At 44.6% G+C, this 21,680-nt stretch overlaps 1 protein-coding gene across 8 annotated transcripts in view; it reads left to right on the top strand.

Moving 5' to 3' along the window:
* The window catches only part of TAOK2 (TAO kinase 2), an 873,025-nt gene that overhangs the window by 319,102 nt on the left and 532,243 nt on the right, over window positions 1–21,680 (top strand). The gene's annotated exons all lie outside the window — the stretch shown is intronic.

The following is a 21,680-nucleotide window of genomic DNA, read 5'->3' as shown; positions in this document are numbered from 1 at the left end:
CCATCAAACATATACATATATGTACACATATATATATATGTTCGGTGGCATGTGTAGCTGCAGATAAACATGCTGTGCATTATCATGCCATCTGGTGTTGGGCTCGGAGTGTTACAAGTTTTTTCTTCAAAGAAGTCTTTTTCGAGTCACTGGACCGAGTGACTCCTCCCTTTTGGCTCCATTGCGCATGGGCGTCGACTCCATCTTAGATTGTTTTCCTTCCGCCATCGGGTTCGGACGTGTTCCTCTTCGCTCTGTATTTCGAATCGGGAAAGTTAGCTAAAGTATCGAAAATTCGATGGTATTGTTATCGTTCGGTACCGGGTTAGTGTTAGTGTATCGGCACCGACATCAAGACCGCTTCGGCAGCCCATCGGGGCTTCCACTCTTGACCGAGGCCTGGTCGGCCCGACCACACCCGTCGTCCCAGACTAATTGTCCGGACCCCCTTCCGTTTCTGTCCTAAGTGTCACGCAAAGTATCCTTATACAGACCAGCACCGGGTCTGTAATCTGTGTTTATCACCCTAACACAGAGAGGATACTTGCGAAGCTTGCCGAGCGTTCAGATCGAAAAAGACCTTGAGGGATCGATGCGCAAGAAGACTGCAAATGGCTTCGAAACCGAAAGAACAGCTCGACGTCGGAGAGGAGGAAAGCATCTCCATCCAGGAGACGGACTTGGATGAATCCAAAAGTGAACGACCCTCGACGGTGCAACGAACCGTGAGTAAACCTGCCCGTCCAAAACTCAGGGTCACACCAAAACATTTAAGGCTATGGGGACGCCACTGCCAGCAGGCCATGGCTCAACCCACCGAAAGGAAGGTGACCAAACATCGACATCGAAAAAGGCCAAAGAATTGCCGAATACTTCTGACTCCAGTCGAGAATCCGGCACCAAACGATCTCGACACCGAGAGTTCGATTCGCCAAAAAAGGAAAATATCTTCGGAAACAAAAAAGACTGTAACAGAAACCTCGGTACCGAAAAAAGCAGCCTCGGAGCCGGAAAGAAGCTCTTATACAGAAGAGCAAGGACTTTCCAGCTAATTCAAGGAAAGACATCGATTCGAACAGGAGTTAGGTATGGAAGAACCTGACCATACTCAAAGGAGGTTACATATCCAAAAAGAGACTGGAAAAATACAAACTTTACCTCCACTCAAATCAAAAAGGAAACTTGCATTTCAAGAGACAGAAATGCAACCTAAGGCAAAAGTGGTTAGAGACAAATCTCCACCACCAATGTTCTCACCACAACTGTCCCCAGTGGGAACACCTATAATGCAGTCACCCACACATACTGGGATGACACAGGATGATGCTGATGCATGGGACTTATATGATGCACTGGTATCGGATAACGTCCGGATTGTTATCCAACAAAGCAGTCACCACCAGAAGACATTACTGCATATAAGCAGGTACTATCCAGGGCAGCTACGTTCCACAACGTAGCAATGCACACAGAGCCAGTGGAGGATGATTTCCTGTTTTAACACTCTGGCATCCACCCACGCTTCCTATCAGTCTGCCAATGCTCCCGGGCATGCTCAAGCACGCGAAACAGGTCTTTCAGGAGCCTGTAAAGGGAAGGGCTATCACGCCTAGAGTTGAGGAAAAGTACAAACCTCCCCCAACAGATCCTGTGTTCATAACACCACAACTCACACCGGACTCAGTGGTTGTAGGGGTAGCAAGAAAAAGAGCAAACTCTCAATCGTCAGGAGACGCTCCACCGCCTGACAAAGCAGAATATTTCGACGCAGCGGGCAAGCGTGTGGCAGCACATTGCAAATTCGCAAGCCCTACTTGCATGCTACGACAGGGCACACTGGGACGAGATGCCAGACATCATACAACACTTGCCCAAGGAACACCAAAAACGTGCCCAGCAAGTAGTGGAAGAAGGACAGGCCATATCTAACAACCAGATAAGGTCCGCACTAGACACGGCAGCACAAACTGTCAACATGGCTGTAACCATTCGCAGGCATGCATGGCTGAGAAGTTCTGGATTCAAACCAGAGATTTAACAAGCGGTGTTGAATATGCCATTTAATCAACAACAGTTGTTTGGGCCGGAAGTCGAAACAGCCATTGAGAAATTGAAAAAAGACACGGACAAAGCCATGGGCGCGCTCTATTCACCGCAAGTCAGAGGCACCTTTAGAAAACCACAATTCAGAGGAGGTTTTGTTTTCGGCAACAAACATCTGAGTCTTCCACCTCTCAAACCAGACCCACCTATCAGGCACAATACCAAAGGGGAGGGTTTCGTGGTTCCTATAGAGGACAATTTCCAAGAGGAAGGGGAAAGTTCCAAACAACCAAACCAGGCCAGACCAAACAGTGACTTCAATGTCACAACACCCCAACACTTATCACCAGTGGGGGGGAGGCTAACCACATACTACCAAAACTGGACACATATTACCACAGACGCATGGGTCCTATCAATTATCCAACATGGTTATTGCATAGAATTCACAAAATTCCTGCCAGATGTGCCACCCAAAACGCACAATCGGTCCCAACAACACTTAGACCTATTACAAATAGAGGTCCAAGCACTACTACAAAAACAAGCAATAGAGCTCGTACCCAATCATCAGAAAGGAACAGGCGTCTACTCACTATATTTCCTGATTCCAAAAAAGGACAAAACGTTAAGACCTATCTTAGATCTCAGAACACTGAATCTCTTCATCAAATCAGACCACTTCCACATGGTGACACTTCAAGACGTAGTTCCCTTATTAAAAAAGGAGGAATACATGTCAACATTAGATCTCAAGGATGCATATTTCCACATACTCATCCATTCCTCTCACAGAAAATACTTAAGGTTTGTAATGCATGGTATACACTATCAATTCAAAGTGTTACCGTTCGGGATAACAACAGCCCCAAGGGTATTCACAAAATGCCTTGCAGTAGTAGCCGCTCACATAAGGAGACAGCACATGCACGTATTCCCATATTTAGACGACTGGCTAATAAAAACCAACACTCAACAACAGTGTCTTCTTCACACGCAATACGTCATAGAAACTCTACACAAACTGGGGTTCTCTATAAATTACCAGAAATCACATCTGCAACCATCCCAAATACAACAATACTTGGGAGCAACACTCAACACACAAAGGGCAATTGCCACTCCAAGTCCACAAAGAGTCCAATTGTTCCAAAATGTAAGATCAAGCATACAACCGAACCAACACTACACAGTAAGGTTTGCAATGAAACTTCTAGGCATGATGTCCTCATGCATAGCCATTGTCCCAGATGCTTGATTACACATTTGGCCCTTACAACAGTGCCTAGCAAATCAATGGACACAAGCACAGGGTCAACTTCAAGATCTAGTGTTGATAGACCGCCAAACACACTCCTCGCTTCAATGGTGGAACCCTATAAATTTAAACAAAGGGCGGCCATTCCAAGACCCAGTGCCTCAAGCTGTTATCACAACAGATGCTTCCATGATGGGGTGGGGGGCACACCTCAACAATCATAGCATACAGGGTCAATGGGACAATCAACAAAAACAACTTTATATAAATCATTTGGAACTGCTGCATTTTTTTCTAGCATTAAAAGCATTTCAACCACTAACAAAACTATCAAAACGAACAACATGACAACAATGTATTATATCAATAAACAAGGAGGGACACACTTGTCGCAACTGTGTCTCTTAGCACAAATGATTTGGCATTGGGCAATTCACAACCACATTCGCCTAATAGCACAATACATTCCAGGCATTCAGAATCAGTTAGCCGACAATCTCAGTCGAGATCACCAGCAAACTCACGAATGGGAAATACATCCACAGATCTTACAGGATCACTTCCACCACTGGGGAACACCAAACATAAACCTATTTGCAACAAAAAACGTGAAATGCCAAAACTTCGAGTCCAGGTACCCACACCCTCAGTCCAAGGGCAATGCACTATGGATCAGTTGGTCAGGGATATTTGCTCACGCTTTTCCCTCTCTCCCACTCATTCCTTATTTGGTCAACAAACTAAGTCAAAACAAACGCAAACTAATACTCATAGCACCAACCTGGGCTCGACAACCATGGTACACGTCACTGTTGGACTTATCAGTAGTACCCCACATCAAACTACCAAACAGACCAGATCTGTGAACACAACACAAACATATCAGACACCCGAATCCAGTATTGCTCCATCTAGCAATTTGTCTCCTGAAATCTTAGAATTCGGGCATTTAAATCTTACACAAGGGTGTATGGAGGTCATTAAACAAGCGAGAAAACCTACAAGACATTGTTACGCAAACAAGTGGAAAAGATTTGTTTGCTACTGCCACACTAATCAAATACAACCACTACATGCCTCCACAAAGGACATTGTAAGCTATTTATTACACTTACAAAAGTCTAATCTAGCATTTTCTTCCATTAAAATCCATCTCCCTGCAATATCTGCCTATCTGCAGATTACACATACAACATCACTTTTTAGAATCCCAGTCATTAAAGCATTTATGGAGGGACTAAAAAGAATCATACCCCCAAGGGCACCACCAGTACCTTTGTGGAACCTTAATATTGTATTAACACGACTCATGGGCCCACCATTCGAACCCATGCATTCTTGTCAAATGCAATATCTGACTTGGAAAGTAGCTTTTCTAATAGCTATCACATCACTTAGAAGAGTAAGTGAAATACAAGCATTTACTATTCAAGAACCCTTTATACAAATACATAAAGTGGTTCTCCGTACCAATCCAAAATTCTTATCAAAGGTCATATCACTATTCCACCTAAACCAAACTGTGGAACTCCCAGTCTTCTTTCCGCAACCAGACTCAGTAGCTGAAAGGGCCTTGCATACATTAGACAGAAAAAGAGCACTAATGTATTACATTGACAGAATAAAACAATTTCGTAAAACAAAACGATTGTTTGTAGCTTTCCAAAAACCTCATGCAGGTAATCCTACATCCAAACAAGGCATTGCCAGATGGATAGTTAAATGTATTCAAACTTGCTATATTAAAGCAAAAAGAGAATTACCTATTACACCAAGAGCACATTCCACTAGAAAGAAAGGCGCCACAATGGCTTTTCTTGGAAATATACATATGACAGAAATGTGTAAGGCAGCCACCTGGTCTACGCCTCAAACATTTACTAAGCATTACTGTGTAGATGTGTTAGCAACACAACAAGCCACAGTAGGACAGGCTGTATTATGAACATTATTTCAGACAACTTCAACTCCTACAGGCTAAACCACTGCTTTTTGGGGAGATTACTGCTTAATAGTCTATGCACAGCATGTGTATCTGCAGCTACACATGCCACTGAACGGAAAATGTCACTTACCCAGTGTACATCTGTTCGTGGCATGAGACGCTGCAGATTCACATGCGCCCTCCCACCTCCCCAGTAGCCTGTAGCTGTTTTTAGTTCCATGAAAATTGTAAATATGTAAATATATTATTTTAATAGACATTAGATACATACATTACTACTCCATTGCATGGGCACCTCTAGTATACTCACAACTCCTACCTCACCAACTGGGGGTAAAACAATCTAAGTTGGAGTCGACACCCATGCGCAATGGAGCCGAAAGGGAGGAGTCACTCGGTCCCGTGACGCGAAAAAGACTTCTTCGAAGAAAAATAACTTGTAACACTCCGAGCCCAACACTAGATGGCAGGATAATACACAGCATGTGAATCTGCAGCGTCTCATGCCGCGAACAGATGTACACTGGGTAAGTGACATTTTCCATACATATATGGAAAATGTCACTTACCCAGTGTACATCGGTTCACTCAACAAAACAGTGACTTTTTACAAATCTCCACAGCGCATACATCTTCTGTGGGAGTAGACTGGTAAATTTGTTTCCACAAAGGTACATTACCAGTAGTACCATCGGAACCTTCATTTTCTACCCTTCGGGGCATGGGCACCCGACTCTGGCCTGTTCGGGCCAACTGTGTAGAAAGCCTGATGGATCAGACTCCATTCCGATTCTGCCCTCGGTGCCACGCGAAGTACCCCTATACAGACCCACACTTGGTTTGTATTTTGTGCCTTACTCCAGACCATCGGGAGGAAGATTGTGAGGCCTGTCTATCTTTTCGATCAAAGAAGACCCTCCGAGATCGCAGAACCCGAAGTCTCGAAATGGCGTTGAAAAGCAGCGATCATCTCGACATCATGGAAGAAGAGCAGGCGCAGATGGCAGTCTCCATCCGAGACACTGATTACGAACAGGAATCGGAAGATGACAGACCCATCACACCTGACCAGCATGTGAGTACGTCTGCCCCTACACCCCTGCAAAAAACATTTAAAGGCCTTGGGTACACAACTGCAGAAAGGCCGTGGTTCGGCCCGAAAAAAGACTGTTGGCGACCGTCCTTCGGGGTCGGCGCCGAAAGAGGCCCCTCCTCTGTCCACTTCAGAGTCGAGGAAATCTGTTAAAAGCACTGTTTCAGACTCCAGTAAAAGACCCCGTTCCTCTGAGTCGAAAATTCGGCAATCGACCTCTGACTACTTTTTCGGGACCGAAAAAACAACACACTTCTGAGCTGGAAAAATACTCATATACAGAGGAACAAGGACTTTCCAAAGAATTAAAACAGATTACAAGACCAATCATGGAATCTCATAAGACTTCTGAGATTGAACCAATATTACAGGTTATGGATGAGAGACAGTCCAGAATCCATATTCATAAGGAAACAGGAAGAATCATCACTGCGTCTCCTTTAAAAACCAAAAGAAAGCTGGCTTTCCAAGAGGAACTAGACTCTGGGCAACCACTAGCATAGGTGCAAAATTAAAAGAAGCCACTACCTCTCCATACTTCTCCTCCTCCATCTCCACAGCTCTCTTTCTCACCTCAGAATAGCCCACCACCACTGCCTTCTCCAACACATTCTTTATACTCACAGGGAGGTACGGCAGACCCATGGGATCTCTATGACCCTGATCCCATCCCGGACAATGGTCCAGACATTTACCCATCAAAACCTTCTCCTCCAGAAGACACCACTGCATTCACCCAAGTAATATCTAGGGCAGCAGCTTATCATGGAGTAACCATGCATTCTGAGCCATTAGAAGTAGATTTTTTTTATTTAATACACTGTCTTCTACACATTCCAGGTACCAGTATCTCCCAATGTTACCAGGAAAGGTTAAACACTCAGACCAAATGTTTAACGAGCCTGTTAAATCTAGGATTATCACCCCTAGAATTGATAAGAAGTATAAGCCAGCGGCTACTGCCCCATATTACATCACTCACCAGGTCCTCCAGACTCCATAGTAGTCAGTGTAGCAAGAAAGAGGGCAAACAGCCAGTCTTCAGGAGACACACTGCCTCCTGATAAGGAGAGTAGAAAATTTGATCCAGCAGGGAAAAGTTTCTACACAGGTAGTAAATCAGTGGAGAATTGCACATTCTCAGGCACTTCTAGCCAGGTGTGATCGGGCCCATTGGGATGACATGCAAGATATTATACAGCATCTCCCAAAGGAGCACCAAAAAAGACCACAGCAAGTGGTGGAAGAGGGACAGGCTATCAGCAATAATCAGATAAGATCTGCCCTTGATGCTGCTGATACAGCTGCAAGGAATGTAACCACTACCATCACAATTAAAAGGCATGCATGGCTGCGCTCCACTGGTTTGAAAACAGAAATTCAACAGGCATTACTTTATATGCCTTTTGATGAAAAGCACCTCTTTGGCCCAGGAGTAGACACCACTATTGAGAAACTGAGGAAGGACTCCGATACTGCGAAAGCAGTAGGCACTTTATACACCACCTGATATAGAGGCTCCTTTCGCAGACCACAGTTTAGAGGAGGCTTTAAGCCACAATCGTCAGAGGTTTCCACCTCCCAAACAAAGTAAGGACAACAAACCCAATATCAACGAGGTGGGTTTAGAGGATCCTATAGAGGTTAATATTTCAGAAATAGAGGTAAATTCCAAACCTCTAAACACACAACAACACAACCTAAACAGTGACTTCCTTCCCTCCTTTCCATTCCACACATCTCCTCGGCGGGGGGGCAGAGAGACTACGGCAATTCCACTCTCAAATATCTCCACAGACAGTTGGGTATTATCAATTATCCGCAATGGCTATTGCCTAGAATTAATCTCCATCCCTTACAATCACAAACTGTTCCTGGAACATACAGTTCTGTAACAACAAGAGGTACAAGCTCTACTGTTAAAACAAGCAATAGAATTAGTTCCATATTGTCAACAAGGAACAGGAGTATACTCACTATACTTCCTGATTCCCAAAAAAGACAGCACCCTCAGGGCCATCTTGGACCTCAGGCCCCTGAATCTGTACATCCTGTCAAAGCATTTTCACATGGTATCTCTGCAAGATGTTATTCCACTACTACAAAAACAAGATTACATTACTGCTTTAGATCTCAAAGATGTGTATTTCCACATACCCATTCATCCAGCTCACAGAAAATACCTCAGGTTTGTCATAGCAGGAAAACACTACCATTTCAAGGTGTTACCATTTGGCATAACAACAGCTCCAAGAGTGTTCCTAAGTGTCTAGCAGCAGTAGTAGCAGCATACTTAAGAAGACAGCACATCCATGTCTTTCCATATCTAGGCTATTGGCTAATAACACAATGCCAAAAACACACTTAGTATGTGATAGAAACCTTGCACACCCTAGGGTTCACTCTAAACTACCAAAAGTCACACCTTCAGTCAGCCCAAGTACAACATACCTAGTTGCTATCCTAAATACTCAACTAGCCTTAGCTCATCCAAATATACAAAGGATACATGCTTTCCAAAATCTAATACCACTCATACAGCCAAATCAACAATACACTGTAAGATTTATCATGAAGCTTCTAGGAATTATGGCACCTTGCATAGCGATAGTCCCACATGCAAGACTAAACTTGAGGCCCTTACAACAGTGCCTTTCACAACAGTGGTCAACTTCAAGATCTAGTGTTGATGGACTGCCGAACACATATGTCCCTTCAATGGTGGAATCGCAGCAATCGAGTGAAGGGGCAGTCATTTCAAGACACTGTGCCTCAGACCATAATTACAACAGATGCATCAATGATCGGTTGGTGAGCTCACTTAATCAGACCATTCAAGGGCAATGGAGTGTCCAACAGAAACAGCTACACATAAACCACTTAGATTTATTAGCTGTGTTTTTCATCCTAAAAGCGTTTCAACCTCTTCTCAACCAGAAGAATGTTCTCATAAAAATAGACAACATGACAACCACGTATTACCTCAACAAACAGGGTGAGACACATTCATCTCAGCTGTCCCTTCTAGCTCAAACAATTTGGAAATGGGCAATTCACAGTCAAATTCATTTACTAGCACAATATGTTCCAGGGATAGACAATCAGTTGGTAGATCTCCTCAGCAGAAATCACCAACAAACACACAAATTGGACATTCACTCCCAAGTACTTCAAAAGTACTTTCAAAATGCCAAAAGTTCACATCCAGACACCCACAACCCCTATCCAAGGGCAATGCTCTATGGATCTATTGGTCAGGGATATTTGCTTAGGCTTTTCCTCCTCCTTCCCTTTCTAGTCAACAAACTACGTCTAACGTCACTCACCATGATACTCATAGCACCAACATGGGCACACCAGCATTGGTACACAACACTCCTAGGCCTGTCTGTAGTACCTCATTCCAAACTCCGAAACAGACCAGATTTGTTAACACAAAACAAAGGTCTAATCAGGCATCCAAACACCAATGCTCTCAATCTAGCGATTTGGCTCCTGAAGTCCTAGAATTTGGTTACCTAAAACTTCCCCAAGAATGTATGGAAGTAGTTAAACAAGCATGTAAACCTACTACTAGACAATGCTACGCAAACAAGTGGAAAAGATATGTCTGGTACTGTCAATCTAAAAACACTGACCCACTTACAGCTTCTATACAAGATATTGCATGCTATTTACTTCATTTGCAGAAATCAAATTTGGCTTTCTCATCCATCAAGATATATCTTACTGCAATATCTGCATACTTACAACTATTCAGCATACGTCTCTTTTAAGAGTTCCTGTTATTAAGGCCTCCATGGAAGGATTAAAACTCATTATTCCACCTAGAACACCACCTTTTCCATCATGGAATTTAAATATAGTACTTACCAGACTCATGGGACCACCTTTTGAACCCATGCACTCTTGTCAAATTCAATTTTTAACATGGAATGTCGCATTCCTTGTAGCTATTACTTCTTTAACAAGAGTTAGTGAAATACAAGCATTCACTCTTGAAGAACCTATTTTCCAAGTACACAAACATAAAGTTGTACTTAGAACAAATCTGAAATTTCTACAAAAAGTTGTATCTCCATTTCACATCAACCAAACAGTGAAATTGCCAGTCTTCTTTCCACTGCCAGACTCTATGGCACAAAGAGCTTTTCATACCATAGATCTTAAGAGCTCTTATGTACTATATAGACAGAACTAAAGATTTTAGAAAAACAAAGCAACTTTTCGTAGCTTTCCAACAGCCACATACAGGAAATCCTATATCAAAACAAGGTTTGGCAAGATGGATTGTTAGATGTATACAGACATGCTATATCAAAGCAAAAAGACAACTTTTAATCACTCCTAAAGCACATTCTACAAGAAAGAAAGGTGTGTCAGTGGCATTTTTAGGCAATATACAAATGGTTGATATATGTAAAGCAGCTACATGGTCAACTCCCCATACATTTACAAAACACTACTGTGTTGCTGTGTTCTCACGGCAACAAGCCAGTGTAGGCCAAGCTGTCTTAAAAACGTTATTTCAAACAACTTCCAACTCCTACAGGCTAGCCACCGCTTTTTGGGAGGACGAACTGCTTTGTAGTCTATGCATAGCATGTGTATCTGCAGCTACACATGCCATCGAACAGAAAATTTCACTTACCCAGTGTACATCTGTTCATGGCATGTAGTGCTGCAGATTCACATGCACCCTCCCTCCTCCCCGGAAGCCTGTAGTCGTTTAAGTTTTTAACATTTGTACATATATATATATATATATATATATATATATATATATATATACATTTGCATTTGCATGGACATCTCTTTGTATTTCTATACTCTATCACTTCTTCCTTCACCCTCTGCGGGAAAACAATCTAACAATGGAGTAGATGCGCATGAACAATGGAACTGAGAGGAGGAGTGTAGGAAGTTGGCTCTGTATATACTATCTCAAAGTAAGAGATAGCATGCACAGAGTCCAAGGGTTCCCCTTAGAGCAGAGGTCTCCAAACTTTTCAATGTCGCGCCCCCCCAGTTGAAAAATAAAAATCATTTGGCCCCCCCTCAGAATTTTTCTCAATTATTTTATAAAAATTGCAATGTTTAAATATGTGTAAACCTATTTAAACAGTGCAGTTAAGTACTGTTACCTTTTTAAAACTGCAATAACATGCTTCTGCTTAAAACAAAGGCCTGTTATCTGTATAATATTTATTTTTGGCCAGAGTCTGGGGCCCCCTCTGGGATCACTTGAGACCCCCCTAGGGGGGCCCACCCCCCAGTTTGAAGACCTCTGCCTTAGAGGGTAAGATAGTGGCAAAGTTAGATAATTCTAATGCTCTATTTCATGGTAGTGTGGTCCAGCAGTAGGCTTATCAGAGGGTAGTGTTAAGCATTTGTTGAACACACAGGCAATAAATGAGGAACACACACTCAAAAACTTAACTCCAGGCCAATAGTTTTTATATAGAAAAATATATTTTCTTAATTTATTTCTAGAACCACAAGTTCAAGATTTGAAGTAAATACAAAAGATGCAAGGTACTCCACACAGGTAAGTTAGGAACTTTGAATTAGAGCAATAACATATACAGTTTTTGTTAATTTGGCAATAAGCTACTTCAAAAGTAGACAGTGCAAAAATCAACAGTTCCTGGGGGCGGTAAATATTGGTTAGATTGTGAGGTAAATAAGACACTTACAAGTCTCAGTTCCTGGGCATTGGCAGCCTACCGTTAGGGGTTCAGGGCAACCCCAAAGTTACCACACCAGCAGCTCACCGGTCAGATGCAGAGGTCAAAGAGGTGCCCAAAACACATAGGCACCTATGGAGGATAGGGGTGCTCCGGTTCCAGTCTGCCAGTAGGTAAGTACCCGGGTCCTCGGGGGCAGACCAGGGGGGTTTTGTAGAGCACGGGGGGACACAAGAAGGCACACAACACACCCTCAGCTGCACAAGGGCGGCCGGGTGCAGTGTACAAAGCAGGCGTTTGGTTTTGTATTGGTTTCTATGGAGGCACCCAGGGGTCACTCTAGCGGTGCAGGCAGGGCTCAGAGGGGCTTCTCGAGCCACCCATCACCTGGGCTAGGCAGAGGGTCACCTAGGGGTCACTACTGCACTGAGATTCGGTTCCTTCCGGTCCCGAGGGCTGCGGGTGCAGTGCTTGGTCCAGGCATCGAGTCCCTTGTTACAGGCAGTAACGGTCAGTGGGAGCCTCTGGATTCTCTCTGCAGGCGTCGCTGTGGGGGGTTGTGTCGGGCTACTCACGGGGTCACAGTCACTAGGGAGTCCTCCCTGTGGTGTTGGTTCTCTGGATCTCGAGCTGGGGGCATCGGGTGTAGAGTGTGAAGTCTCACGATTCCGGCGGGAAGAGTGAGTTCTTTGGAAGTTGCTTCTTTGTTGCAAAGATGTAGCTGTTTTTTAGCAGAGCCGCTGCTCACAGGAGTTTCTTGGTCCCTGGGGTCAGGGCAGTCCTCTGAGGGCTTCAGAGGTCTCTGGTCCCTGTTGAATGCATCGCTGGTTGCAGGTTTTTGACTCTGGAGACAGGCCGGTAGGGCTGGGGCCAAAGCAGTTGTTGTCGTCAGTCGTCTCTGCAGGCTTGTAGGTCAGCAGTCCTTCTTTGTAGTTCATGTTGCAGGAATCTGATTTCCTGGGTTCTGGGGTGCCTCTAAATACGCAATTTAGGGGTGTGTTTAAGTCTGGGGGGCATTAGCCAATGGCTACTGTCCTTGAGGGTGGCTACACCCTCCTTGTGCCTCTTCCCTGAGAGGAGGGGGGCACATCCCTATTCCTGTTTGGGGAATCCTCCAAAATCAAGATGGAGGATTTTTAAAGGCAGAGGTCAACTCAGCTCAGGCCACCTTAGGGGCTGTCCTGATTGGTAGGGGACTTCTCCTTGTTTTTCTCATTATCTCCCCTGGACTTGCCGCCAAAAGTGGGGGCTGTGTCCAGGGGGCGGGCATCTCCACTAGCTGGAGTGCCCTGGGGCATTGTAACACGAAGCCTGAGCCTTCGGCTCACTGCTAGGTGTTACAGTTCCTGCAAGGGGGGGAGGTGTGAAGCACCTCCACCGAGAGCAGCCTTTGTTTCTGGCCTCAGAGACCACAAAGGCCCTCACCCCAGGGGGTCAGAAACTCATCTCTCAGCAGCAGGCTGGCACAGACCAGTCAGTCCTGCACTGAAGGATTGGGTAAAATACCGGGAGCATCTCTAAGATGCCCTCTGTGTGCATTTTTTAATAAATCCAACACTGGCATCAGTGTGGGTTTATTACTGTGAGAAGTTTGATACCAAACTTCCCAGTATTCAGTGTAGCCATTATGGAGCTGTGGAGTTCGTTTTTGACAAACTCCCAGACCATATACTTAATATGGCCACACTATACTTACAATGTCTAAGAATAGACTTACACTGTAGGGGCATATTGCTCATGCAGCTATGCCCTCATCTGTGGTAAAATGCACCCTGCCTTAGGGCTTTTAAGGCCTGCTAGAAGGGTGACTTATCTATGCCACAGGCAATATTTTGGGTGCATGGCATCCTGAGGGGGATGCCATGTCGACTTAGCCTTTTTCTCCCCACCAACACACACAATCTGCAATGCCAGTGTGCCTGTGTTAGGTGAGGGGTCCCTTAGGGTGGGACAACACATGCTGCAGCCCTTACGGACCTTCCCTGGTCACAGGGCCCTTGGTACCTTTTGCAAAGAACTTCTCTGTGTGCCAGGGGTGTGCCAATTGTGGAAAGTGCCAGGGGTGTGCAAATTGTGGAAACAATGGTACATTTTTAGTGAAAGAACACTGGTGCTGGGGCCTGGTTAGAAGGGTCCCAGCACACTTCTCAGTCAAGTCTGCATCAATATCAGTCAAAAAGTGGGGGGTAACTGCAACAGGGAGCCATTTTCCTACAAGGGCTCACTTGATCCTGTGACTCCAAAAAGACTTCTTCGAAGAAAAACAACTCGTCACACTCTGAGCCCAACACTAGATGTCTGAAGAGCTATGCATAGCATGTGAATCTGCAGCACTACATGCCATGAGCCGATGTACACTGGGTAAGTGACATTTCCCATACATATCTGTGTGTGTGTGTGTATATATATATATATATATATATACATAAAATCTAATTTTCTTACTTCACCCACCTGCAGGGAAAACAATCTCACAAAAGGACTCGACGTCCATGAGCCATATCACTGAGAAGAGGAGTCACTCGATCATGTGGGTAAAAAAAATTCATCTAACAAAAACAACTTGCTACACTCCAAGCCCAACACTAGGTGGCAGATTTATGTAAAGCATGTGAATCTACAGCACTACGTGTCTCTCTCTCTCTCCCCCGGCCCCCAAAATACTATGCAATAATTTACAAATATACATTGTCAGATGGAACATATCATAGATGGCTGTAATCACTGGTGATCCCCCTGGAGGGGTCAACCAAACATATTACATGAGTTTCAACAGTCATTATGTAATCACAAGATATTGCATAGGCATGAGTCGTTCTCATAATGGTGATAATACTGTATCAATAAAACATATGCAATCATGAAAACCCAATAAAAGAATTTTCAGTATTAACTTTGTGTTTGTGCATGCTTTCAAATATTTGACATTGAACTGTAGTAGTCAGAATAACTCCTAGATGTCATCACAGTAAAACTGCATGGTGAAAAAGCACTGCACTGTATCCATACAACAAGCCTCAAAAGGGCCTACCCACATGAAAACAGCACTGTGAAAAGCATTGCAGTGTAACCATATATTCAACCCCTAGAGGGCATATCCACATGGAATAGCATTACATTATAACCATACAAACAGCCCCAAGAGGGCAAAGTGCACTACACGTTTAAAGTCTTCCAGGCCATACAAACTGTTCTCATACACAAGACCCCTAGTGGACAAACTACTCCCAGCTGTAGAGCAAAGCTCCAGCCATGCTTGATAATGCATTGAAAAATGGGAAAAGTGGAGATTTTGGGCCCCAAGCCTAGGATAGGGGATGTAACAAGAGCTCGTCATGCTGAGTAATTTGGTGGTGGTCCCAGCGTCATAGGACCACCACAAGCGATGTTACAGGCAAAAATGTGTTTCGAATAGGAGACAAGCAAAACATTATTAGACGAGTTTCCTGAGTGCAATGAATTTTATAGTAGCGGCTCTCCCACTCTGCCGAGGAGAGCCGTGCTTCATGTTTCCTTTTGATTTAAATTTGCTGCAGCCTCATGCCTTTCCTTTTTGGAAGGGGGTGCCCGGTCCCTTCTGGGCACCCCGGAGATGGCTACTCTAGGAGGGCAGCACGGGGAGCCCACCCGTGGATGCCGTTGCAAACTCACCGCACAGCTTGCACACCTATGTGCAGCCCCGAGAGGTGGTAATCCTTACTTTTGTCTGCCAACACCTGCGGACTAGAATGGTGGCTTCCCCGGGTAAAGGGATGTGGGTCCTGGGCCCCCTCTGCCTCCTGCGGGGGGAACGAGACGGCGCTTCCCCCACCCTTGTAATCCTGGGGAATCATGATGGTGCTACCCCATCCACGAAATTCCACAGGGATGCCGTTCCGGCCTCTGTATTTTGAGTCCACCTGAAGGATAGGGTCCCCAAGTGAGGCAGCAGCACAGAGAGGGGGACCTGATGCACGCCCTCTCCCCAAATTACCATTTCTAGCTCCCTTGAGCCGGGGCCTGGGGGAATTTTCTGGACCTGCGGTGCAGCCCCACTCGCTCGCTGGCAGAGAAGGTCAAAGGTCGCCAAAACTTAAAATTCCATAATTCTGGCCCTGTTGGGCCGATTTGGACGATCCTGGGCTCATTTTATTCCTAGTGGCAAGCTCTATCCACCAGAGGCAGTTACAACAACCCTCCTCACCTCCAAAGCGGTGCAGCCCTCCAGTAGTTTGTTCTCCTGGCTCCCTGCACCAGTTCTCCTTTGTGGTTTTGTTCGTGGGCGCAGAAAGGTCCATGGCTTTCCCCATCTGGTCTTCAGAAGGGGTACGGGGGTAAGGCTTATGGGCCCTTGGAAACTCCCACTGGTCCTGGGGTCAACTGGACAGCATCCTGGGTGCAGAGTAGGGGGTCGGGGTCCTCCTTCCAGTTCTCCCTGACCATTCCAGGATCCAGCAGCGTGATGGGTAGAAAATCCTCAGACAAGAGATGGTCTTTCCTTGTGCAAGAGCTTTTAAAGGGGAGAGAATTGTTCAGGAAGACTGGCATCCCCTACCAATCTTGTGGTGCTACATCAACATCTCTACCCCTGTTACAAACCTCATGCACAGCATGTTGGGACAATCCAAAATTGCGTCATAAAGGAGCCACTGGTCACATCAGCTCCTTGGGTGTTAGCTCCAACCTTCGCTGACATCACTGCCTAGGACTTGCACACTAGGATTTCAAATGCAGATCCTGGTGGTTTGACTCCAGTTGTCTGGGCACTCTCCGTTGTTCAGTGTGCGTGGGCTGGCCCATCCACGGTGCAGTGTGACAGTTGGGTGATTGATACAGGTTGTTCTGCCCTGTCCCTTCCCTCCTCAGGAGTATGTATAAGTAGTGCTAATTGCTCCCTTTTGTGTGGAGGCAGCCTTTACTCCTGCTGCTGATGAAAATATAATTACTGACCACAGCAGGGTGACAAAAGGCCCAGGCTCTGATCCTCAGCTGAGCCAGGAAAAAAATGAAAACTCAATGACCCACAAGCTGTACAGTTGTCATTTTGGAAGTTGCATATTTGTGTTTCTCGTACAGGTTCCACTCTAATTCAAGATATCCATGGTCTCTGTAGGCCAAGGAGAAGGGAAACTCCACTCTAAAGCAGTTCCCTCCCTACGTGTATAATGGATTGTCACTATAGTTAAAACAGTAAAACACACTGGCTTTCCCTAATAGTGTACACTACCCACAGGAGGCCTATCCTGGGTGAATACCAACCCTGCTTAGTTCCCATTGTGCCAAGCTACCTGTGCGCTAATACCGGGCTGCGCACAACAGCATTCTCCCACACGCAGAGCGCACACATGTACATTCGCTTGTGCACCTGAATTCATGTGTAACCAGCCAAGTGCCCCTTACCCATGCTGCACCACAGTAGCCTTATCTTAAAAGGTGGACACTGCCTGGAAACACTTGCAGTCAGTTTACTGTGTGATTACCGTGGGTGAGACACCATTAGTGTGGCTCATCCACAGTAAAAAGTCCAAAAACTGGGTGATCAAAAAAGCAAACAAAACTCCAGGTGTATGTCTGGAGGAAACCAAGTGCAACAACGATTTAAAAAGTTTGGCATTGTGCATTATCTAATCAATGTCCATCCATCTGGTCACTGGGGCAGGCACTATTTGGCTTCAGTGACATCTCATGATGTCACTGCTGGAGTCAGTAAGAAGCTTGCGCTCTCTACTGGCATTCTAGAGCTGTGATGTTTTTCAGATTCAGTTTGACACCTGGCATTATTCAGCCGATGAGGCTGCAGTTAAGAGTTTCCATCAGAAAGATGATTACCAAATGGAACGTTTTTGTAAGGCAGGCTGGAAAAGCACTGTTTGAGCATACTGGAAAGAGGGAAACACAATGTAGCTTTCAACATTTGGGTGAAATATGTTTTCAGGGCAAAGTCAAACCAACACCACCACCAGCATTTTAAGTGTTCAGGACTTCATTACCTCATAGATTAGACCTGGTAAATGGATTGCAAACTAAGAAATAAGACTACTGCTGAAGGCTTATGCTCCAGGAAAAGAACTACTGGATGCGTTGTCCAGGGCAGATAGTCAAACGTTGGAGAAAAGGTGGTCGAGTGAGTGTAATTAGGGGCCACAAGGAACCAGACTACATTACAGAAAGGACTCCGTAGTTTTGATGGTAAAAGAAAATGTGTGAGATTGTGGTAGCCATTGATAGATGTCGGATCTGTTTGAAATGGCCCTCTCTACGTGTTCACCCCAAACTTTTTGACTTCCCCTTCCTACTTTTTGCTGCATTTTTTGCTTGTTAACCTTAGGGCTCTCTGCACTTTACCACTGCTAACCATTGCTAAAGTGCTTGTGCTCACACACCTAAGCATGATTTGATTGGCATATACCTGATAATATTTAGTTTACATGTAATCCCTTATAGGGTGGTATGCCATATACCCAGGGCTTGTAAATTAAATGCTATCAATGGGTCTGCAGCACTTATTGTGCCACCCACTTAAGTAGCACCTTAAAATGTGTCCCAGGCCTGCCATTGCAGGAAACGGCTGGAACTTCAGAGAACCCTTCTGAAAACTGCTCCCAACTTCTAGGAGCAGGGCACCAGGGTATAAAAATAGGGCTCTCGCACCCACTCTTCAGGTCACCAGTGGACCTATGGAAGGCCTTTGAGGACTGGCTGCTGCTTTGACCTGCTGTGCACTCTGCCAGACTGCTGCTGCACCTGGAAGGACTGCTTTGCTGCCTGGAGCCTGTTTTGACCTTCCTGAGGCCTGCCCTGCTGTAGAGCCCTGCATCACCACCTACATCCAGGACTTCAGAAATGATCCCAAGGGTTAGTTTAGCTTGTCTCCTGTTCTGTTCTTACACCTGCACCTGGACCCAACCTGAGTGAGTTGTCAACCCCCAGGAGGTCTCCCTTCATTCCTGGACCTTTGATTGTGGTGCTAAAGGTACTCATTTTCTCAAACTGATGACTTGATATTTTGAGCCTTAAGTTTTACAAATTCATAACTCCAGGTCTACCAGTTGGATTGTGATGGTTTTGGTGTAAAATAATGTAGTACAATTTACTGTTTTTCTAAATTGGTCTGGGATTTTTATTGTGTTGTGTTGCCACTGTGGTGCTGTTTCTGTACTGTATAAATACTTAACACATTGCCCCAAGTTTAGCCTGACTTCTTTTGTGCCGAGCTACTCAGGGTTTGGCACAGGTCAAATGAGTAACTTTTTGTGGTTTACCCTGCAATGGAATGTCTGTTGTCTGGTGGGGCTCATACCCCAGTCAACCAACAACCCAATTTCTCACATGAAGAAAGACATTATAACTTTCTTCCCGAATGCATCCTTTCCTGCAGAAAAAGCTTAAGACACATTTGGTGCCAAGGACATATGCAAAACAAAATGGTGGTATATCAACTATTGTGCAGTCCTCTGCCACGTTCTTCCTGCACTGGTGCATTAGATATTTAACTGCCCTGGCAACATAAACAGAATGAGTGCTATAAGCTGCTAGTAGGCAAGGGAAGAGAGAGCACCTAACTCTTAGTGATCAAAAGAACCAGGAGCCAGCACGCTGTGCATAGGAAAAGATGAAAATGGCAGGTTGTAAGCTCCAGTACTCTAATAACCTGAATCCATGGTATGAATCTTTGGTAGTGGGCGTGGCCATGGCTGATCGTTAGGTTATGTCCCCATACCTAAGCTATACACTGTGTGAAGATGAGTTTTGTTTCCTGCCTTTTCTGTATTTCTCTGCCCCTGCAGTGCAAAATGGTGTAAATTAGGAGTGTTACAGGAAGGAAGGCATTGAATTTCTTAATGAGCCTTGTCATCTTTTAAACACTTCACTCTCTAGGTCTCCTCCCTCCTGCATTCTGATACACTTTCACTGTCTGAGAAAACAACTTCACCCACGACCTGTGCACAGTAACAGGCCTGAGATGTCCAAAATGGAACCTTTAAACCTTCTTCAGTCTGCTTCGCTTGTACATACAATGCAAATACGACAATAGCCACAGACACGCACAACATACACTAAGATAGAATTAGGTGACAAAACGGAATAAATTTGATTGCGCACTGGTGAGACACTTTCAGCCAGTGCAAACTAAATAATATTTTTTTGTTTTGTGAGCCAATGAAAAACTTTAAATTACAGAATAATGGTTTAAGGTCTTTATATGAGACCTTTACTTTTTTCTGAAGCAACTCCCCTTATGCAGCCTACAGACTCTGTACTGAGTTTGGGATTCTCCAGAATGTTTAAAAGGGCTGTCCTAGGCTTTGGGCACTGCAGGTTAGGGCTTTTAATGTTTAAGTGGTGTGTACACTCATAATCACAAGTTTAAGCTGTCTACAATGGATAGGGAACATTATGTATGTTATTTCTTTCTACAATTTAATTTCTCTGATTGCTTGCTGACGCAGAAAGCCTTCGCCAACTATACATGTAAGCCCTAAATGGAAAATTGCCCTTGACTTACTCCTGCTTGGTTCCTCTTCTTTCTTTCTTCAGAGTGACCCTCTTCTTACCGTCCATCCACTGCATACCTTCTATTTCTAAGAAGAAACTCCCCTCTGTCTCGTGGCTGCCTATCACAGTCTTTCTTTTTGTAAATCAGCAACTGGCTGATTACCTCATTTCACCTCTCCTCTTTAAAACCCTATCCCTGGAATCTTACACTACCTAATCTCTGTCAGCCTATCTGTCTCACCAACCATTCACACAAAACCACAGCGCTCCCCCTGATGATCATAACTGCTTTGCACTAACATATCACAATATATCTGGGTAAATTGAATGCATTTCTTTCTTGCAAGCACCTAATAACTATAACCTCTAGATTAACCAGTAATGTTGAGTTCTGGAGTAGTGTGTTCTTCGTGTAAAGCACTTCAGCACCTCGGCAGGAGTAGTGAACACATTATAAAATCAATTAAAATTGCAAATTAAGAAAGGGAGTCTGATAAACTGATGGCCTTTGAGCACAAAATGTCAGCTACCATCATACACCACCATCCATACACAACTAGCATCTCCACTCAATGTCAGTTTAAAAAGCTGGTCACCATCATAGAGGCCTAGTGTGGAAACTACTCCTGCTCGACTATGTCCAAAGAAAACATATGTTTGCTAATGTCCATGGCTGCTGCACAAGATGGAAGATTTTTTTTTTTGAACCAACTCTGAACTATATTTGTGGGCTGGCCTCATGGGTGCGCCCGTACTCCATGTTGGGGTTTTTTAAAATCTCTAACTCATTGACGGGAAACAAATCTGTTATGCCGTAATAAATGTGTCTATATCTCTGTAATAAACCCTAGTTTTCGGACCTCATCCAAACATATGAAACTTATTATTATATATTCAATTTGTGTTCAAATTTGAATTGATGCCTTCTTATTCTGATCGACCAAGAAGGTACACTTTGCAGGCAGCCCAATTTAATTGGCGTCTTGTAGGGATTGCGTGTTGAGAGCAAGTTTGGCCAGTGGCCTGGAAGGCAAATAGGGTGTTTGCATGGTTCCCGGACACCAAAGCCTGGATTCGTTCCTACTTCATTCAGGTATCTGCCTTTATTGCTTGAGAGAGTGATAGTTGGCAAATAGCAATATCTAATATTGTTCGAAAAGTCAGATTGTCATAATTCCA

This window comes from Pleurodeles waltl, chromosome 7 (assembly GCF_031143425.1).
Source record: "Pleurodeles waltl isolate 20211129_DDA chromosome 7, aPleWal1.hap1.20221129, whole genome shotgun sequence".
Classification (NCBI taxonomy): domain Eukaryota; kingdom Metazoa; phylum Chordata; class Amphibia; order Caudata; family Salamandridae; genus Pleurodeles; species Pleurodeles waltl.
The sequence above is the reverse complement of the archived record's forward strand: the minus strand, read 5'-3'. Positions and strand labels throughout refer to the sequence as shown.